We start from the raw sequence: 22,538 nt of genomic DNA on the forward strand, positions 1-22,538 counted from the left end.
TACTACCGCCAGGATTCAAAATCTAACACGACCGGCTAGAAAAATTCTAGGGTTTCAAGGGGGAGCGGTACTACCGCCAGGGGGAGCGGTACTACCGCCAGGACCCCAGCGGTACTACCGCTGCATCTCGCGGTACTACCGCCAGACAGCGGTACTACCGCTAGGGCCACAGCGGTACTACCGCTGGCCCGTACCCCTTGGGCTATATAAAGGGAGGGGGAGCCCGATTTTTGCATCTGTTTCTTCTTCCTCGCGGCTCCTCCCTCCCCTAGCCTGAAAACACCCTGTTTGGATCTCTCTTCGTGGAGCTCCTTCTCCCCGTTGGTGTGGAAGGGTTGCTTTATCTCTTCTTCCTATTCCAAGAGCCATGAATCCCGGTAAAGCTCCTCCCTTCTTCTATTTGGTTGTTCTTCGTGTTCTAGGGTTAGGAGCATTGCGGATTGGATTCATCTTGTTGATCCTATGGCCAGTTATTGGATGGCATGAAGGAAATCCTTGAGGGGAGTATAGGTCCGATGGTTTGTTGTTATGATTGCTGCCATGCTTTAGGATTTCATCGTCTTAGATCGAATACTTGAACTTTTGGATTAGATCTAAAACGTGCTCTCTCTTGCCTAGGCATGTTTGTACCTCTTGTTACTATGTGTTCCTCATGACAGTAGGGCTGGGGTGTACGTCTTAGTGTTCATATTCGGTCCATGCCCTCGAATACGAGTTTTATATGTCAGATCTGAAAGTCAAACCCCCCAGCGGTACTACCGCCAGGGGGTAGCGGTACTACCGCTATGACCCCCAGCGGTACTACCGCCAGGGGTGGCGTTACTACCGCCAGGAGCATTCACGGTGTATTTCTTTTTTTGTTGTTTTGTGCTTAGCAATGCATGTTTCCTTTTTCTGCGTTTTCAAGATTCATTGCCTTGACTTTTCTTGTCGCCTCTTTTTCGCTTTGTGGTCTGTGTCACAGGTGGCTCTGCTCGCCGTTCGAATCCCCCACGGGACACGGCGTCCAAACAGTTTCGCAACACAGAGGCGCCCGAGGGGTCTGCCACGTCTGGTCTGCCTCCCAAGAAGAAGTCCTTCAAGAAGGTCGCTCACAAGGAAAAGAGGGTCAATATCCGTACAATGTCCCCCAAGGACTTTCTGCAATTTCGCACCAAGAACCCATATCTCAAGGAGAGAGAAGTGATCGATGGTGTTGAAACTGTCTGGGCAAGGGACCAGTGCAGGATCTATCGGGATGTTATTGCTCCCTTCAAGAAGAACCATGTCTCTGTTCAGTGGATTGATCTGGCACATCTTCAGCGGAACATGGACTACTTTGGTGGTGCCCTCTCTCTGGTTGACAAACTGGGCATCAAAGACATCATCACCTTCAAGACGGACTTTGATCCCACTGAAGTGGCTCAGTTTTATGTCACAGTCCATTTCTCACCTGATGATCAGCGTTCCATGATCTGGATGACTGGGTCAAAAAGGATGACCGGTTCCTGGACTGAGTTCATGCAGTTCCTTCACATTGACTTTCAGGGTGCTGACACTCCTCTTGGGCTGCGTCCTCATGCTGCAGCCCCCACCGATAGGGCCTCCGCAAAGGACAGACTGCAGTCACTGTATCTGAGGAAGGGGGTGCTTCCCAAGCTCCTGGACATCATGCATCGGATCTTTCGCAACACCCTTTTCCCTCGGATTGGTAACTTTGATGAGGTCCATGGCTACTTGGCTGAGATGCTGTTACTGTGTGAGGATGCTATGTCTCAGGAGTCTGCTCAGCTGGATATTGCAGATGTGATGTTCACAGAGCTCTGGAACTGCATCATCAATCGTAAGGTTCCTATCTACGGGCCTTACCTGTTCGCATACATTTGCCATAAGTGGGAACAAGCTTTTCCGGATGAGGTGCTCTACGCACAGTCTGATTACATTGTGCATTACCCAATCAGGCTTCGCGTCAAGGACAAGTGGGCCAATCCGTCTACATCCTCTCAGCACATGGATACAGATACAGAGACCGCTTCTGACAGAGGAACTGCCTCTCAGTCCCGCTCGTCTGCCATGCCATCTTGGGCTATCAAACTACAGGACAAGATGAAGACACTTTTCTGTATGCAGGCCAAGGGACAGTACCAGACACATGTGGCTCAGAAGCAGAGCCGCCAGAGGCATAAGCGTGTTCTCAGGACCTTGGATGTGGACATCTCCAGCGGCTCAGAGGACGACATCACTCCGGAGGCCACTTGGATGCAGGCTCAGGGGTACTAGTGGTCTGGCGATGAGGCAGCAGAGGAGGAGCAGACCGACCAGGAGGGGACAGACGAGTCTGGTGATCCTGAAGACGAGGAGTAGTTACCTGTGGCATTAGGTGTGCCCCTTTTTGGTGTCTTGTGCCAAAGGGGGAGAGAGTCTAGGATTTAATTTCATTTCGAACTTTGCATTGCTTTGCTTTATCTCGTATGGTTTTCTTTGAACTTGGTTTGATTCGTTTGCTATCTTGTGTGAGACATGATCTTTCTTATGTGAGATTAGAGTTATTTCCATCATATGCTGTGAGTCATATGTCATATATCTCTATCTTTCTATTCTCATGTTATTCTCTGTGCAAATCCGGTATTGTCATCAATCCACCAAAAAGGGGGAGATTGTTGAGGCATAGTTTATGCCTAAGTAATTTTGATGATTGATGACAGTACCGTACAGGACTAATCGTGTGTGTCAAGGTTTCAGGTAACACTCGTCAACGACACAAGACGACACGTCTCCTCTCTTCTGGAACGGAAGCACGGAGCTCTCTACGATTCTCTTTATTTGAGTCATAGGAAAGCCGTACTATTAAGAGGGGATCCGTAGTGGAAAGGTTTGGGTGGAATCTATCTTTACACACGCACACTTCACATTCTCCCTTTCCTTATCTTTTGGAGCGGCCCTCGCCTATTCGTCTCGTTTGTCTCTGCAAAATGGTCCCCAGCGGTAGTACCGCTGGACTGCCAGCGGTAGTACCACTGGCCAGCGGTAGTACCGCCCCTGGTCAGCGGTACTACCGCTCCAGGTGTTTTGTTCCACCTACCTAGCGGTAGTTTGTGGACGGACCCTTTTGCGAAGACTTTCCCGGCGGTAGTAGTGCTTGTGCACTACCAAGGGGCTGGCGGTAGTACCGCTGGTGTCAGCGGTAGTACCGCTGGTGTCAGCGGTAGTACCGCCGGAGGCCCAGCGGTAGTACCGCTGCAGCCAGCGGTAATACCGCCAAGCAGCGGTAGTACCGCTCAGGCATAGCAGTAGTACCGCTGGTACTCGGGCAGAGAGTGGGAAAACGGTCTAATTCCCCCCCCACTATATAAAGGGTTCTTCTAGCTGAGGAACTTCATCTCTTACCTCTCTAAGCTCCATTGTTGCTCCACAACCTCTAAAGTGCCCGATCTCTCTCCCTAGCCAATCAAACTTGTTGATTCTTTAGGGATTGGTTGAGAAGGCCTAGATCCACACTTCCACCAAGAGAAAAGTTGATTCCCCCACCAATCCCTTGCGGATCTTGTTACTCTTGGATGTTTGAGCATCCTAGACGGTTGAGGTCACCTCGAAGCCATATTCCATTGTGGTGAAGCTTCGTGGTTTAGTTGGGAGCCTCCAAGCTTTGTGTGGAGTTGCCCCAACCTTGTTTGTAAAGGTTCGGTCGCCGCCTTCAAGGGCACCTATAGTGGAATCACGGTACCTTGCATCGTGCGAGGGCGTGAGGAGAATACGGTGGCCTTAGTGGCTTTTTGGGGAGCATTGTGCCTCCACACCGCTCCAACGGAGACGTACTTCCTGTCAAAGGGAAGGAACTTCGGTAACACATCCTCGTCTCCATCGGTTCCTCTTGTGGTTATCTCTAACCTTTACTTTGTATTTGCGTATGCTTGTGACTATATCTTACTTGTCTTAATAGCTCTTGTTGTTAGCTTCTATAGGGTTCACCTCTTTGCCATATTATTTGTGAACCCGTATAGTGTTTACCTTAACTTGTTAAGATTAATTAAAAAGTGGTCGTTGTCTATTCACCCCCCCCCTCTAGCCAACCATATCGATCCTTTCAAGGGTTCAACTGGTTCGGGTGCTGCCAGGCTGCGACGACTTGTTACCTCCGTTCCACCCCGCTGGGGTCGACAAAGATGATGTGATGACCGTCAGCGCCTGCTTAAGCTGGCCCTTGCTTTGGCCGAAGAGCCAGATTCGTTCGGGGGCAGGGGACATCGCCCCACAGACAACACCGCCAGTCGTGCTGGCGCCAAGCCATGGCAAGACCGCCGCGACGCTACCGGACATGCATATGGCACAGGATCCGGACATGCATATGGCATAGGATCTGGACGACGACGATGAAGACGATGGTACATTTACCAAGGTCGATAAGTACTTTGCCAAACATGGGTACGGTGAGGAATTCTTGGGGCCTCCTTCTCAAGAACCCAACCCTGGAAAAGACGACCGTGATCTAGCTGGTACCGCGGAGAAACCCAATTGCAACAGGCGTTGTGTGGCGTTTAGTTTTGAGGAGATGCCTCCAGCTGCCGCCTTCACCGAGCCTCAGATAGCCGAGGTGCGAAATATTATTAGCCCCAACACACTCAAGAAGGTGGTCTCTGAGAAGAACTCGATCCCATTACGTCAGTAGAAGACGGGACGGAAAAGAAAGACTAACAAGGGTGCGAGCCAGCCGGCACCGAGTATGATCCGTGCTCTGGACGGGCCACCTTCACCGAAGGATATCTCGAGGAGGGTGCATGTGGCGGGTAGGCCGATGCTACCGACTAATCTTCTCAATGCTGCAACCGGTGATATGCGGAGTCTGCACGACAGTGTTCTTTGTCTGGAGAAGCGGCGTCTCTCCGAGAATAATGTGGCATAGCCGGTTTTCGTGGCCAAGGTGCCAGAGGGCAAGGGCTTTGTCGATAGCGCCATCGGGGGTATGATCGTCCTACGGTTTGCTAACATCTTCGCTATGTTTAACCTTCATCCGCTGCACTACACCTTCGTTCGGCTATTTTCGCTGAGTATGGAGATGCGGATCATTAGAGACAAGACCCCGGACGTAGTTATAGTCGACCCCTTCTATATGCGTGCCAAGATCTTGGGTAGCGTTGGGGACCGGCAAGTCGCGAGTTCATACCTTGAAGGCGTCATTCTGGCAAACTCAGATAAGGATAACTTCCTCGTGCCTTACTTTCCTTGGTAAGTTATCCCCTCATCGCCCCGTAACATATGATTTCTTAGATTTTGATCGTCCTTTTTTCTAACATTCCGTGTTTTGTGCAGTGACACACGTTTCACACTCATCCTCTTAAGCCCGAAATATTCCACGGCCACGTATTTCGACTCGGACTATCAGTCGAAAAAAGACTACACAAATATCAAGAAAGTTCTTGATGAAGCTCTTCCCGGCTACGCCATATCTGGAGGAACCTTCAGAAGGACAAGTCTTAGGCATGGCAAGCACGTGTTCACCCACAATACGACGTTCCCCTGCGTCAAGCAGCCGCCTGGCAGTCAGAAGGATGCCTACTACGCCCTCCATCACATGCGGGCGATCATACAGGACAGTAATCACCTTCGGCTACCAAATAATCTCAAAGATTGGGCCGCACGCTTGTCGGCAATCCAGGATGCGGACATCAGACAAGAATTCTTTCGCATCCAGTCGGAGTTTGCGGAAATCATCCATCAAGTTGTACTTCGTACCTCGGGGCAGTTCTACCTCAGATCACCGCTGTCCAATAGTGAGATAGATACAATTCTACAAATGCAGGCTGACAACAACCGCAATTTCATGACCATCACGAAAGACGGCGGCTTCATCCACGTTCACGTGAATTGCTACTAATTCATCTTGCAATATTAAACTTTAATGAACTTGTATGTCTCTTTGGTTTGGACAGTCGTTCAACTTATATGTAATCGATGCTATTTATTAGTAGGACCATGAATCGTGCTGTTATAGTTGTAATATTAAACTTTAATGAACTTGTATGTTTCTGTGAATTGCTACTAACGTTTTGTTTGGCTGGTGCATAGAGATGCCGTCGTATGTCGTGTACAAGGGTAAGGTTCCCGGAGTCTACGACGACCGGGAGGAGTGTCGGAGACAGGTTCACCCATTCAGCGGTAATAGTTACAAAGGGTACAGCACAAGGGCGGAAGCGGAAGTTCGATACGCACGCTATCTAGCGGGAGAGAGGAGGGAGTGTTGGAGGAACCGGATGAAGACCAGTTTCATTGCGATTATGCTCATCGTGATGACTGCAGCTCTCTTCTATGTGATGGTAGTTTAGATGGTCGATATCGACTTGTAATGTGAAGACAAACTCGCTACTCGCGGTCTCGAGACTTGTAATGTTCTAACTTTGTTCGGTATTTTAAATTCGGAGACTAATATGATGAATTGTATTCGGAGACTAATCTTCTATTGTATTCGATAAATCTGTTGTTTATATGTTGTGTTCTCTATATTCTGTGCAATAATATATTTTGTAATCTGTGCAAATATTAGGAAAAAAAACCTAATATTCATACTAGTGGCGCACCACTCAGCACTTTAGTGGCGCACTGCAAAAGCACACTAGTGGCACATCGTCAACTAGTGCGCCATTAGTAAGCCAGAGCACATGTGTAAATATGGCCCTGGGAGGCATACTAATGGTGCACCATAAGCTATACTAATGGAGCACTTCCTCGTGCGCCATTAGTATACCAGATACTAATGGCGCACCATGAGCTATACTAATGGCGCACTTCTTGGTGCACCATTAGTATACCAGATACTAATGGCGCACCATGAGCAATACTAATGGCACACTTCCTGGTGCTCCATTAGTAACCAGATACTAATGGCGCACCTGTGGTGCACCATTAGTAAAAAAAATCTAATGGCGTGATGCTAGTGGCGCACCTATAGTGCGCCATTAGTAGCCAAAATAGGTGCGCCACTAGCAGGCCTTTTCCTAGTAGTGACCGGAATCCCGATGCACAAGACATTCGTCAAAGGTAAAACTAATCCAACAAGGTCGCCCGGCGTGTCGACGATCCGGATAGGAGCCACGTATCTCGTTCTCAGGACACGACGAATGAGCGACGCGTACGGTGTCCTGATAGGAACCTCCCAAGTTGCCCTGGGTTGGCCCCGCACAGTGCTCTGTTTTGGACCAACACCATCACCACTGGCCCTCCCTGTATTATGTAAATTACTCCTCGGGTTCATGATGCCCTATGCTTTCAGTATTAACAAAATTATTATGTTGGGCAAATGTAGTACAAATGTTGGGCCTTGCCAGACCAGCTTTAATCTAAAACGAATTATCAAGGGGGTCCCCATAACAACCCCGATCGTGTTTGGAGCACTCAATTATGGAACATAACACCGGTAGCCGAAACTAAGGGGCAAAGGTGGAACAAAACACCAGGCTAGAAAGGCCAAGCCTTCCACCTTTTACCAGGTATATAGGTGCATTAATTAAATAGCGTTTAATAGGGTGATATAACAAGGAACCCAGGTTATCTCCTGGAAGCAATTGCACCTGCAACTAGCAACGCTAACACATGGTAAAGCAAGCGGTAACATAGCCAATCAGTGGATTGCTAGGTTGTGAACTAGTTGAAGGTTTTCACGGCAATGTTGGGAGGCTGTTATTTAACAGGTCGTAGGTAGCGAAACATAATGGTAGAAGCGATAAAACTAGCATGACAATGATAGTAATGGTATCTGGGGAAATGGTCATATTTCCTGAGATCCCGCTTGGAAGAACACGACTCCGTGAAGCAGACGAACCGATGTAGTCGAACGGTCCTCACAATCCGACATGCTTGCGGAACTCTATCGAGACGAAGCAAGCCGGAAACAAGAATCAACACACGATATTCATCACACGATGCACATCACATATGATGCATGGGCAGCTGAATAAATGCAAGACATGGCATGACAATTCACACAATCAAACAGTACACATTAAGTGAAGTTCAATATGCAACGAGTTGCATATTGACGAAACTCCACATATGAATGATTTAGTTCTATCCCGGTTAGGTACTCGTCAATATTAAATGTTATTAAACATGGCAAGAGGTGAAGCGCAATTAATCTACCTATGTACGCATTTTAAATGAGGTCGGAAATGACATATAGCATCTCCGAGGCGACCTCACATGTTAATTTATAATTCTGTCCAGATCTGAACTAACACATTTAAATGTTTGTTAAACAACAGGACAAATAGGTTCATGTGATTCTACGCGTCGTTGCAAGCAATTTACACATAGAGAACATCTCCAACGGAGCTACGGATCAAAAGAAACGGACACCGCAAGATATGATGGCATGAATGCAAAATGTGTGCAATGACGGTCACGAGCACTTCAAAACATTCAACCAGCAAGATAATATGAAACTACACGATATTCTAAGCAAGTTTAATATAGGGCACCATCAATACGGAGGAACGGGTCAACATCTACGATCAAAACAAGAAATCACTACAATCTGCCAAAATCAGCCACATAGCATTTTCTACACACTACAACTACGAGCTACACAAATCCAATATGCTCAACCAAGGCATGTGGCAAAAGACGGCAAGAAGCACTACAACATACAACTAACAACAGTTAGCATGGAAGCATGGATCACTAGGAAAATACCTCACAAAAAGGCATCTCACACACAATTTCAGACTTGGTGAAAACAACAGTTTATGAAACTGCATTTTCCGATCTGAAGGCATATTGACTGCAGCAAAACCATAAGCTACATGACTCCAAATGGCAAGAAATTTAACAGCATGCTAGAGAATCCCAAAGTCTACAACTAACTCCATTGCATCAACCTCAAAAGAGCTATAGATCACTAGATAAACTCATGCAAAGACAGCAACAAAATATAACAGATTTCAGACTTAGAAATATTTCAGCATCTCCAAATCAGCAATATTTTATAGCAACTTGGGAGCAAGCAAACCACACCTAAACATGGATTTCTATTGCAACCAAAATTACCAGGGGCTAGACTAAACATCCAAGAGCAACTCTCTAGTTGATAACTTAATCATATCACGCACGAATTAAATCCCACTAAATAAACAAAATGGCAACACGGCAAAATATCTCGCGAACTAACTTGCTCAAAAGCTAAAACTAAATACAAAGTTAAATCCTATGGATTTTTCTACCCCGAAAACACATATAACATGAGGGGTTGCAAAATAAAATTAACGCCACACGTATATGCGGGAAAAAGTCCTAAACACAGAATAATAACTAGCGACTAAACCCGACATTCAAAAATACAACCAACTACTCTAAAATACATGGCAAAAGTGTTCTTAAACATGAGCATTTTATCTACGGAGTTTGAGCAATCCAGACACACACGAAAAATCAATACAGGCAATTATCCTATTGAGACAGCACGCAAAACTAGGCATAAGGCGGGTCAAACTATTTCAAACATTTATGCAAGTTGCAAATTTGTAATCTACGCGAAATACTACATGAGATCCATATATAGATCACCTCAATCCGACATACAGTTTGAATCCTGCGAGTGTTCTAAAATATCTAAAATTTCCTGAAATGCTAAAATCACAGGAAATGTTTTAAAAACCCACACGGGATGAAACAGGGGCATGGGCAAGCTATGTGGCGCCCAGGGCGAGGGATAGGAGCCGCGGGGTCCTCACCTTATGGGCCTGGTACGGTCAGAGGAAGAGACGGCCTTGCCGGCTCGGTGAAGAGGAGAGGCGGCCTGGGCTTCGCGCTGCTGGGCCGGGGAGCGCCTGGGCTGCCTGGAGCGATCGTGGCGCGGCCCACAAGGAGCAGGGCAGTTGATGGCGCGCGGTTGCTGGCGGCGCCTCGTCCCGATCCAGATCGGGGACAGGGAAGCGGCGGCGGCACAACTCCAGTAGGAATAGACGAGCTCCGGCCGGCGGGGTTGCGGGAATGTGCAGATCCGGCGTGCCGGCACCGGGTCCACGCGACGGCGGTGCGAAACGGGCACGGGGCGGCGGCTCCTTGACGGCGGCGGCGCTGCTTGGTGCGGCTTCGGCCGGCCCGGCGGGAACGAGTGGACGGCGAAGCGGCGGCTGGAGGCGCGAAACGGCGGGAGATGGCAGGGCAAGGGCCGGCAGCGGTGGTGCGAGCAGAGGCCGGAAGCGATGGTCGGGAGGAGCGGCTGAGGGCGCGCAGGAGGAGCTCGGGCTAGCGGCGGCGGTGGCTCGGGCCCGGGCGGGCTCCAGATGGGCCTGGGCGGGCCCTGCACGGGAGGAGAGAGGAGAGAGGTTGGAGGTGGCGGCTGCTGGGGGTAGGTGGGGCGCGGATCCCGAGGCAATGGCTAGGGTTTACCTAAAATGGCAGGGAGGGTATCTATTTATAGGAAGGGGCTAGGTTAGAGGGTATCTGGGGTTTTTCGACCCTCCGATCGCGATCGGACGGACCGATCGGACCGGCGGGTTAGGGTTTGCTGTGTAGACTAGGCTAGCCATAAACGAGAGGGAGAACGGGCACCCGGCAACTATTTTTAAAACACCGACAAAAAGTCCGACAATAGACCGAATATGGTGCCGCTATGGTTGACCGTTCGGGTACCAAACGGACTCCGATTGCGACGAAATATGACAGGCGGCCTACCTATATTAAAATAAGACAGCACGTCAAGTTCCAACCCAATCAGAGAAAGCTTTACACACACTTTTAGGACAAGGTTTCGACGTTTTACACACACAAAAATAATTATTTTTGTGAGTATTTTCCTAATTAAATAACGTGTCCATTCTAAGGTCAGAATTGGTATTCCAACATGGAAAAATACTTTTCTGCTTTGGAAAAATCTGATTAAATTTAGAGATGATCAGAAGGACATATGTGTTCCATACATAGGATTTTAAACCACACCACTCCTTGATCATCCTCCAAGAATCCTGGGGCCTTGCCTTCTGGAATCTTCTTCTTGATACCTTCAATGCTCTGGCGACCCACCACGTTTGCCTTACCGGGGTGATATTGAATGCTGAGGTCGTAGTAGTCTTTGATGAACTCCAACCATCTTCGTTGCCTCATATTCAATTCCCTTTGGGTGAAGATATACTTCAGACTCTTGTGGTCGGTGTATATTTCACATTGCTTCCCCAGAAGGTAATGTCGTCATGTCTTCAGGGCATGCACTAGTGCTGTCAACTCGAGATCATGGGTGGCATAATTCTTCTCATGCGGGCGCAGTTGCCGCGACAAGTATGCCACGACCCTGCCATCCTGCATTAGAACCCCACCTAGCCCGGTCCTTGAGGCATCGCAATATATCACGAACTCCTTGTTGATATCTGGAGTGGCCAATACCGGGCCGGTGGTTAGCCTGTTCTTCAACTCTTGGAAGCTTGCCTCACATTCCGGCGTCCATTCGAACTTCTTGCCTTTCTTCAAGAGTTGAGTCATAGGTCGCACGATGCGGGAGAATCCTTCTACGAACTTGCGGTAGTATCCGGCGAGTGCGAGGAAGCTCCTGACTTCCTTCACGTCGATTGGCGATTCCCAGTTACTCACCGTGGTAATCTTAGAGGGATCAACTGCCAATCCACTGGTCGTCATGGTATGACCTAAGAATCCAACTTCGTTCAGCCAAAACTGGCATTTGCTGAACTTGGCATAGAGTTGGTGCTCTCGAAGCTTTTCCATACTAACCTCAAGTGTTGCTCATGCTCTTCTTCAGACTTGGAAAATATTAATATGTCGTCAATGAATACGACTACAAACTTGTCCAAATATTCCATGAAGACCTTATTCATGAGGTACATGAAGTAAGCTGGGGCATTCGTCAATCCGAAGGACATGACAGTGCATTCGTACAGACTGTACCGGGTCACAAATGTCGTCTTCGGAATGTCTTCGGGTTGAATATTTAGTTGGTAATATCCAGATCGGAGGTCGATCTTGGAGAATACCTTTGCTCCATTAAGCTGGTCGAAAAGTCTTCAATCTTGGGGAGTGGATACTTGTTCTTGATCGTGACCTCATTGAGGGAAGGGTAATCGACGCAAAGTCGGATTTTCCCATCCTTCTTGGACACGAAGAGAACAGGCGACCTCCAAGGTGACACACTTGGACTAATAAACCCTTTCCTGAGTTGCTCATCCAGCTGCTTCTTCAACTCCGCTAGCTCTTCGGATCCCATCCTGTAAGGCTTCTTATAGATAGGCCTTGATTCGGGCAAGATTTCGATGATGAACTCGATGTGGCGGTCAGGAGGCATCCCTGGTAGCTCATCAAGAAAGACATCCGGGTACTCACAAACTATTGGCACTCGGTCGAGTCCTTCCTCTGATAGGTTGTTAACTCGTGGCACTCGAGTGGATACTGGCTCAGAGACATACTTGACTTTGACCTCTTGGTCACTTGCCATGGTAATGGCCCTGTTAGCACAGTCCAGGATACTCTGATGCTCGGCCAACCAGTCCATACCGAGGATTACTTCTAGGCCTTGCGACTTAAGCACGATGAGATCTGTTGCGAAGCTCGTCCCATTGATAACTATCCCAACCTTTCTACACCCTAGGTTGGTTCTCAAAACTACTCCCGGGGTTTGATTTGCCATATGCCCACGAACCAAGGTAGGCTCTAGTCCACACTTTTTCGCAAACTTTTGCATAACAAAGGAATGCGAATCACCACAATCAAACAATACTGTTGCTGGGGTAGAGTTGACGAGGAACGTACCCAGAATGCAGTCCGGGTCTTCTTGTGCCTCTTCTACGGAAATATGATTAACCCGCCCCTTGTTGTGATACTGCTGATTACAGGGAGCCTGGTTCCTGCCTAGCGCTCCTTGGCCTGGATTTCATGCATTGGGGCGCGGAACATTGGGTTTTTTATTGGGGTACTGCCTGGAATAGTGCCCTCGTTGTCCACACCCGAAACAGGTAACTTGCGCTGGAAGATTGGTCTTGCCCCCACCGTTGTTTGGCGGAGTGCTTGCTGGCTTGACGCTGACTTGCTCAGGTTGGTAATTCTGGCAAAATGTTGGATACTTGTACTGCTGCTGCTGATAGTTGGGTCTTGCTTGGGCTGACTGCCATGGTCATGGTTCCGAGTTGATCGGTCCTCCACTACTTATTAGCTTGCGCTTACGGGTGTCATCCATTGCACGACGCTTGTCTTCCAACATAAGAGCCTTATTAACCAGGTCACTGAAGGTCCGACATTCACAGACAACCAGTTGATACTCGAGTGACTGATGTAGTCCTTCCATAAAGCGCTCCACTTTGGCAGCCTTAGTGCTGACATCTTGAGGTGCATACCTTGATAGAAGGTTGAACTTCTGCAAATACTCCTTGACTGATCCACTGCCTTGCCTTAAGGCTCGGAATTACCACTTCTTAATGGTCATCATTCCCGGAGGAATGTGAGCGGCGCGGAATCCATCCTTGAACACGGCCCAAGTGATGACTTGCCGGCTCGCATGATCTGAAATCCATCCCAACAGGATCTGGTTGTGCCTCCGAGACAGTGGGTTGCATAGAGAACTTTCTCGTTGTCGTCAGTGCACTTGACCAGCGCGAGAATATCTTCGATAGTGCGGATCCAGTCATCGGCATCCAAGGGCTCAGTCGTCTCCGTGAATATGGGTGGCGTAGTCCACATAAACTTAGAGAGAGTTGAGCGACCGTTGCCATTCCCGTTCTGCGGCGGGTGGTTCACCAAAGTTTGTGCCAGCTGCCGGATAGCGGCATTGTTGGCTTAACGCTCCTCCCGAAGAGCTTGAAGGAACTGAGCCATGGGAAACTTTCAGGGGGAGGCAGTGGCGGAGGAACATCGTCTTGCTGCACATGGTGATCTCCAGCTTGAGCTTCCCCTCCGGTTCCCTGCTGTTGTCCTGAAGAGGCAGAGCCGGGGTTGCCAAAAGTGATATTGCGAGTTGCATTCACCATCCTATCAGGGGAGTAGACAGGTCAAATTCTGCTGAACCGGTTGCACTCGAAAGTGATGACGTTCTAGTAAAGAGGGGGTCTGGTGTGTGCTAGTGTGCAAGGTTTTACGACAAAGGTTTTTGAAAAGAAGTATTGCATTAATTTCAAAGCAAGCGATGCAGTCGCTCACAAGCTGCTCAAGGCAGAATGCGACTTGCATCCAACAGGTTCACACAACATCCGGGTCATAAAATCCTGATACAAGAACTCCTATGTTCGGTACATCCTACGCTGCTAAGCGATCGACTGCGCGGTCTCATAAGCCGGCTCTGTGGGATCTTCGTCTTCATCTTCATCTCTATCTTCATCTTCTTTAGTGCTTCCTTTCCTCGAAGGGGTAGGGGAAGGAAGTAGACCATCTCGACGTCTCTTGGTCGGTGATGTAGAGAAAAGCTCGGTGTACTCTTCTGCGGTTAAACGTCGACTCTCAAGAGGAACAACCTGAAGCGGGGGTATTCCTCCTCAAAAAGCAAAGCCAGGTGATATCACAGGTGCTCCTTCTTTCTTCACCTTGCTGTTCTTCATCTTCTCCATACGAAGTAGGTCCTTAACTTGGTGCAGCTCTTGGTGAATCCTAGTTGACTCCTTGATCAAAAGATGCGTCAAGCTGTCTGAGGAGAGGCTGAAGTAGGTCTGAAACCTTAATGGCATCCCGTCCTCAGATGAGGGGTTGACTGTCTAGCTTCCGTCTATCTTATACTTAACAAAAGGTAGGTGACGAGTAGCAGGTTCGTCCGCCATCTCAGGAAGGATGTCGCGGAGTCACACGAGTGCCTCTCGTGCTGCAGTCTCCACGGCCAACATCAGATCCTCCGTTTGTGGCCCTTCAAAGAACCAACTAGTTGGGGAGTCATTAGCCTTCACTATCACGTCCACGTGATACTCCTTGGTGTCGGTGTTGATGCAGTGTTCATGGTAGAGAAAGACGGGCGTGCGACGCACTTGACACTTTTTGAGGCTATCACTCAAAAGCAGAGGAAAACCCGTTTCCAGAAGCGTCTCGGGTACGGCAGCCATCTACAAGGTGTAGAGGAGAGGGCTATAAATATATAATGGGTGCGGTTCTCGGGTCAATCTATGTGCACTAATTGTCCGACTATCACCCATGCTACCTAAGGCTTCCTATAGTCAGGATGGCTCTGATACTAGCTCTGTGGGGACCCTGACTTACTAGTCGAGAATCGCCGTGCTCAGTGATCCCAGAGATCAATGCTCACCGAACACAGATACTAAATAAAGAGTCTTACATCCGACTACCGATTATTACAACATGTGACCAAAGGTCAAGTTCACAGACAGGGCCTAAGGCCAAATCACACAAGTACTCTAATAGCGGAAACAAGAGGCTAAGCGGGTGCCCATGCCATCAAGCCTACACCGACAGGCATTCTGACTCGGAAGCGTCCTAGTTCGCAGGGGTGTCGCCGAAGACATACTCATCTCCAAACTCCGGTCCTTCCATGTCTGGTCAATAACATAACCAGTGGCAAGCCAATGAGTACTTTGAATGTACTCGTAAACAGCCATGACATGAACAATGAAAGTGAAGGATAACAATATCATGCATTTCTAGTAGAACTCATCGGGGTGGAATGATCATGAATATGCATCAAGTTAAAGAATTACTCTTGAAGAACAGGTTACTGATATCAATATATCTCTCGAGGGCTGAACCATCCGGGTTCACCCTATATGCCAAGTCACCAAACTTGGTCATAGCATTGCTATCATAGCAGCACTTCTCTTATCACCACACACATACTCACACTTACGCACGCTTGGTTTATGCGGAAATATCAGGACGTAGTTTAAGCAGGATTACCCGACTATCCTTGACCGTGGACATGGCTATTCGAATAGTTTACACTCTGCAGAGGTAGTACGCTGGACCCACGAGATCCGGGAAACTTCCGTGTCATCCACGACTCGCGGCATATCACATACCCGAGGTAAGTACCAGATCAATGCCTTTCCCCTGACGATTTGAGACAAAGAGATCCACTCGATTGGTACGCAGCCCACATGTCGTACTTCTTACGAGCACCAACTCTGGACAGTATCGACCATGCGGGGACCAACGGTGTGACTGGAACTCATAAAAATGGCATGGTCGTCCTACCCGGCACGACCCCATCACGAGAGTGACCACGAATTACTCCCGCCACTAGTAATATGGCTCTTTGCTAGTACCGACCAGAGTAATTAACATAGCCCCATCCCATAAGGGGTAATGTTGTCGTACTGGTAAGGATGGGACGGTCGACACATCATAAATCTAATTCCATTTCCGAAACCTTACTCACACAAATACCAGGTGCATCACTTCACCAAAAGTGACCACCTAACTCATCATCACCCTCGGGCATTAGTGGCACCCGACGGGGTTTTCATAAACTCTTGCTTTATGACAACGTCATGCTCATGATAGAAATACTGCTACTTTTACTTGTCAACATGGTGTTAGCATGACCCTAAGGGTAGAGTCAAGCTCAAGGCATGTGCTCCGGAGGAGCCTTCGGTAAAATCATATCAAATAATTATCGGCACTTATGATCATATGCAACGGGAATACTTGCTACTATAACATCCAAAGTAGCATATGCTCAGTCATGGTCAAAGGGTTGCTTGCCTTGGTCAACTAAGTATCCGGGGTCTTCGAGGTCTTCCGCTCCGATTCCCTCGTCACACGGGCTTTCTATCATCGATAAAACAATAAATAAGGAATAGCTCACATAGAAACAGTCCACAAAGTCATTTTAAAAATGTTCCCTATTACTGATAAATCAAAGATATCATTTTAAAAATACTTGCCTTAATTTTCCTTGAAGGAATATTTTTGAAAATAACCAAGTAGAAGCAAAACTATTCCATTTTAGCCCTTTTTAATATTATAAAATAGAATAGTTGCTGGAAAAATTCATCTAAGCATATCATTAAATCTACACATTTTTAGAAAAATAACAGTGGAAGAATTAGATTTTTACACTCGTTAAATGTTTTTATAAAAATCTTAGAAATCGAGGTTTTCAAATAAAATAAAAATAGGCCAGCTCCTGGCCTGGCTCGGCCCAGAGCTGGGCTGGCACAGGGCCGGCCGATGGCCTGCCCAAGCACGCGCACCGTCAGGTTTGAACCTGACGCGCGGGGCCCTACGGTCAGTGGCCGAGGCCAGCGTGGGGGAGGTGGTTGGGCCACCGACAGGTGGGGCCCACCTATCAGGCTCGTCTCCTACCTCCAGCCAGAGACGAGGAGGAGGACGCTGACGAGGTTGTCGTCGTGCACAAGCTCCAATGAACACATGAATGGGTCCGCCTGACCGTCGCCTAGCTGTTGGTGGTCGAAACAACGACGGGGAGGCAGGGGTTCGCCGACAACGAGGAGGCCGTGGCGGAGGGGTTTCGGGAAGTGGTCGAGGGGGTGGCTAGAGACACGAAAAAGCTCGGGGGAGTTGGGGGAAAGCTTCCTGGGGTCAAGGGGGCCAGTTTGGTGGGTCGAGGAGCGCTGGAGCCGTCGGGTAGCCGGAGATCGATCGGAGCTCCGAGGCGGAGGGGCCTCGGTCGATCTCGAGCACCGGGGCTCTACTGGTTTCCTAGGGTGGCTAGGGAGGTCCTAGTGGATGCGTCGAAGCTATCTGAGGGGTACTGGAGCAAGGGGAGGGCTATTTATAGGCCTGCGATGATGAGCAAATTCGGGAGCGCCCGTGACTCACCGTGGTGAGCATGGGGGTGTAGAGAGAGGTTGGGTTTGAAACCACGGTCTCAGGATGTGGTATTGGACCACCCAAACCGTTTGCAGCAGAGAGAGGGAGAGAGAAGGCGAGCATTCGTGGCCGCGCAAGCTTGGCCGATTCTAGAGTGCGAGGCACGCGTCGCCCGAGCTCTAGCGCGAGAGAGGAGGGGCCCTGAGGCTTGCCAGACGCAAAGGGGCTGTCGGGGAGGGGCCAGTTGACTGGGGTTAGATACAGGTGATGGCTGCTTAATCTAAGAGTTTGAACCAAAGGAGTTTGGTTTAGCAGTGGCTAAGGTGGCTTTTTCCTATCTGTAAGAAGGTGTTCGACAGTGGTCACAGGGGGTTGCAGCCCACCACTGGTGCTAGGACTTAACAGGTTTGGTTTTGGTGGTAAACCATGGAGTTCCACCAAATTTTAGCTCCAAAGGACAAGTTTAGCTTTGTAAACTTGAAATCACTCCAATATGACCAGATATGATCCTTCCAAAGGGAGTGTGGGCAAACTAAGTCTCACAAATCACATTTTTGGTGTGGAACCCTCATTTGAGGTAGTAGGCACTCCTGCAAGGTTTTAGCCTCATTGGACAAACTTTGCTATGTAGAGTTGCTCTAACTTGATTCCGGACAAACATGGTTTTTGGGTTATTTGGGGTCCTTATCCACCTTTGATCAAGGTGAAACTTTATGTGGACACGAAACAAGGCTTAGGGACATCACTGGAATTTTCTAGGAATTTATTGAGAATATTTCCCTTGGAAATATTTCAAAATGCCAAAACAGACAAAAATAGCTTTTATAGTTTTAATCAATAAATATAATATAAAATGGGGTTTAAAATCCTATGTATGGAAAATATATGTCCTTCTCATCATCTCTAAATTTAATCTGATTTTTCCAAAGCAGAAAAGTATTTTTCCATATTGGAATACATTTTCTGACCTTAGAATGGACAGGTTATTTATTTAGGAAAATACTCACAAAAATAATTATTTTTGTGGTTTTGAAATATACAAATAGGTAAAAATCAGATTACCAAATATGAGTAGTAGCACTGCTTGCTATCAAGGACATGTAGTGCAACTCAAGGTGGTTTTACTTTGGTTATCAAAGGTTTTTGGAAATCAGTATAATACCAAAGGAAATTAGGGTTTTAAAACCTCACATGATAAAGCATACAAGCATACAATGTCAATCATGGCACTCACAACATTAGTTTTGAAAAAGTTTTAACAAGCTCAGAAATTTTACAATAAAGACAAGTGGTAGCAAAAACAGGGTGTGACAATGTACCCTTGTAGATTGCACAGTAGGAAGCGTTAAGAAACGCGGTTGATGCAGTGGAACGTCTTCACATCTCTCGATCAAACCCACGAACCGTCCCACGAACCATCCCGCGGTCCGTCCCACGATCCGTTCCGATCTAGTGTCGAACGAACGGCACCTCCGCGTTCAGCACACGTACAGCTCGACGATGATCTCGACCTTCTTGATCCAGCAAGCAAGATGGAGAAGGAGATAAGTTCTTCGGCAGCGTGACGACGCTCCGGTGGTGGTGATGATCTACTCCTATTGGGATTTGCCCGAGCTCCGCAGAAATACGATCTAGAGGAACAACTATGGTGTCTAGATCTGAGTTGCACGTGACAAAAGTTGTCTCAAATCAGCCCTAGACAACCACTATATATAGGAGGGAGGGGGAGCAGGCTTGCCTTCAGGTCCAAGCCCTCAAGGGTGCGCCGACCAGGAGGAGAGGAGGATTCCTACTCCTATTAGGATTGGAAAGTGGAGTCCTTCTCTTCCTTCCCACCTCCCCTTTTTTCCTTCTTTGGTTTTCTTCTCTTGGCGCATAGGCCCTCTTGGGCTGTCCCACCAGCCCACTAATCGATGGTGCGCCACCCCTAAGGTCATTGGGCTTCCCCCGTGTGGGTTGCCCCCTCCTGGTGACCTTCCAGAACCCATTCGTCACAACCGGTACAATGCCGGTAATGCCCGAAAACCTTCATGTAACCAAATGAAACCATCCTATATATCAATCTTCGTTTCCGGACCATTCCAGAAACCCCCATGATGTCCGTGATCTCATCTGGGACTCCGAACAACATTCGGTAACCACACATATAACTCAACTATACTAAAACATCATCGAACCTTAAGTGTCCAGACCCTGTGTGTTCGATAACTATGTAGACATGCCCCGAGGAACTCCTCGGTCAATATCCAATAGTGGGACCTGCATGCCCATATTGGATACTACATATTCTCCGAAGATCTTATCGGTTGAACCTGAGTGTCAAGGATTTATATAATCCCATATGCAATTCCCTTTGTCCTTCGGTATATTACTTGCCCAAGATTCGATCGTCGGTATCCGCATACCTATTTCAATCTCGTTACCGGCAAGCCTCTTTACTCGTTCCGTCATACAAGATCCCGTGACTTACACTTAGTCACATTGCTTGCAAGGCTTGTGTGTGATGTTGTACAACCGAGTGGGCCCCGAGATACCTCTTCGTCACACGGAGTGAAAAATCCCAGTCTTGATCCATACTAACTCAACGGACACCTTCGGAGATACCTGTAGAGCACCTTTATAGTCGCCTAGTTACATTGTGACGTTTGATGCACACAAGGTATTCCTCTGGTGCCAGTGAGTTATATTATCTCATGGTCATCGGAACAAATACTTGACACCCAGAAAACAATAGCAATAAAACGACACGATTAATATGCTACGTTCATAGTTTGGGTCTAGTCCATCACATGATTCTCCTAATGATATGATCTAGTTATCAAGCAACAACACTTTGCACATAGTTACAAAACCTTGACTATCCTTGATCAACTGGCTAGCCAACTAGAGGCTTGCTAGGGACATTGTTTTGTCTATGTATCCATACATGTATCTATGTTTTCATTCAATACAATTATAGCATGGACAATGAACGATTCTCTTTAAACATGAAATATAATAATAACTATTTATCATTGCCTCTAGGGCATATTTCCATCAGTCTCCCACTTGCACTAGAGTCAATAATCTAGTCCTCACAACGCCATGCGATTTACATTGTAATAAATCGAACACCCATACAGTTCTGGTGTTGATCATGTTTTGCCCGTGGAAGAGGTTTAGTCAGCGGGTCTGCTACATTCAGATCCATGTGCACTTTGCAAATATTCACGTCCTCTCCTTTGACGTAGTCGCGGATGAGGTTGAAGCGTAGTTCGATGTGTCTGGTCTTCTTGTGAAACCTTGGTTCCTTTTCTAAGGCAATGGCACCAGTGTTGTCACATAACCGAGTTAATGGATCTAGTGCTCTCAACACAACTCCAAGATATGTCATGAACTGCTTCATCCAGACACCCTCCTTTGCTGCCTCCGAGGAAGCCATGTACTCCGCTTCACATGTAGAATCTGCTACGACGCTCTGCTTGGAAGTGCACCATCTTACTGCACCCCCATTAAGAATAAATACGTATCCGGTTTGCGACTTAGAGTCATCCAGATCGGTGTCAAAACTTGCATCGACGTAAGGTTTTACAACGAGCTCTTTGTCACCTCCATAAACGAGAAACATTTCCTTAACCCTTTTCAGGTACTTCAGAATATTCTTGACCGTCGTCCAGTGATCCACTCCTGGATTACTTTGAAACCTGCCTGCCATACTTATGGCCAAGCTGACATCTGGTGTAGTGCACAACATTGCATACATGATAGAACCTACGGCTGAAGCGTAGGGGATGAAACTCATTTGTTCTCTAACTTCCGCAGTTGCTCGGCACTGAGTCTTAGTCAATTTTATACCTTGTAATACTCGCAAGAACCATTTCTTGGACTGATCCATTTTGAACTTCTTCAAAACTTTATCAAGGTATGTGCTTTGTGAAAGTCCTATCAGGCGTTTCAATCTATCCCTATAGATCTGAATGCCTAGAATGTAAGCAGCTTCTCCTAGGTTCTTCATAGAGAAACTTTTATTCAAGTAATCTTGTATGCTCTCCAAAAGCTCCACGTTGTTTCCAGTCATTAATATGTCATCCACATATAATATTAGAAACGCCACAGAGCTCCCACTCACTTTCTTGTAAATACAAGATTCTGCAACCACTTGTATAAACCCAAATGCTTTGATCACCTCATCAAAGCGCTTATTCCAACTCCGAGATGCTTGCACCAGTCCATAAATGGATCATTGGAGCTTTCTTACTTTGTTAGCATTCTTCGGATCGACAAAACCCTTTGGTTGCATCATATACAACTCTTCTTTAAGAAAACCGTTAAGGAACGCCGTTTTGACATCCATCTGCCAGATTTCATAATCGTAAAAGGCAGCTATTGCTAACATGACTCGGACGGACTTAAGCATCGCTACCGGAGAGAAAGTATCATCGTAGTGAACTCCTTGAACTTGTTAAAAACCCTTTGCCGAAAGTCGAGCTTTATAAACGATCACATTACCGTCTGCGTCCGTCTTCTTCTTAAAGATCCATTTGTTCTGAATAGCCTTGCGACCTTCAGGTAGTACTTCCAAAGTCCATACTTTGTTCTCATACATGGATCCTATCTCGGACATCATGGCCTCCAACCATTTGTTGTAATCCAGTCCCTCCATTGCTTCTTCATAATTCACAGGTTCATTGTTGTCCAACAACATAATTGATAAGACATGATTACCATATCACTCAGGAGCAGTACGTGATCATGTCTACGTGTGAGGTCCGATAGGAACTTGATCCGAAGTTTCATGATCATCATTGTTAACTTCATCCTCAACCGGTGTCGCAATGACAGGAGTTTACCCTTGTCGTGCGCCACCATCTAGAGGGATTAGAGGT

This window comes from Hordeum vulgare, chromosome 4H, assembly GCF_904849725.1.
Source record: "Hordeum vulgare subsp. vulgare chromosome 4H, MorexV3_pseudomolecules_assembly, whole genome shotgun sequence".
Taxonomy (NCBI): Eukaryota; Viridiplantae; Streptophyta; class Magnoliopsida; order Poales; family Poaceae; genus Hordeum; species Hordeum vulgare.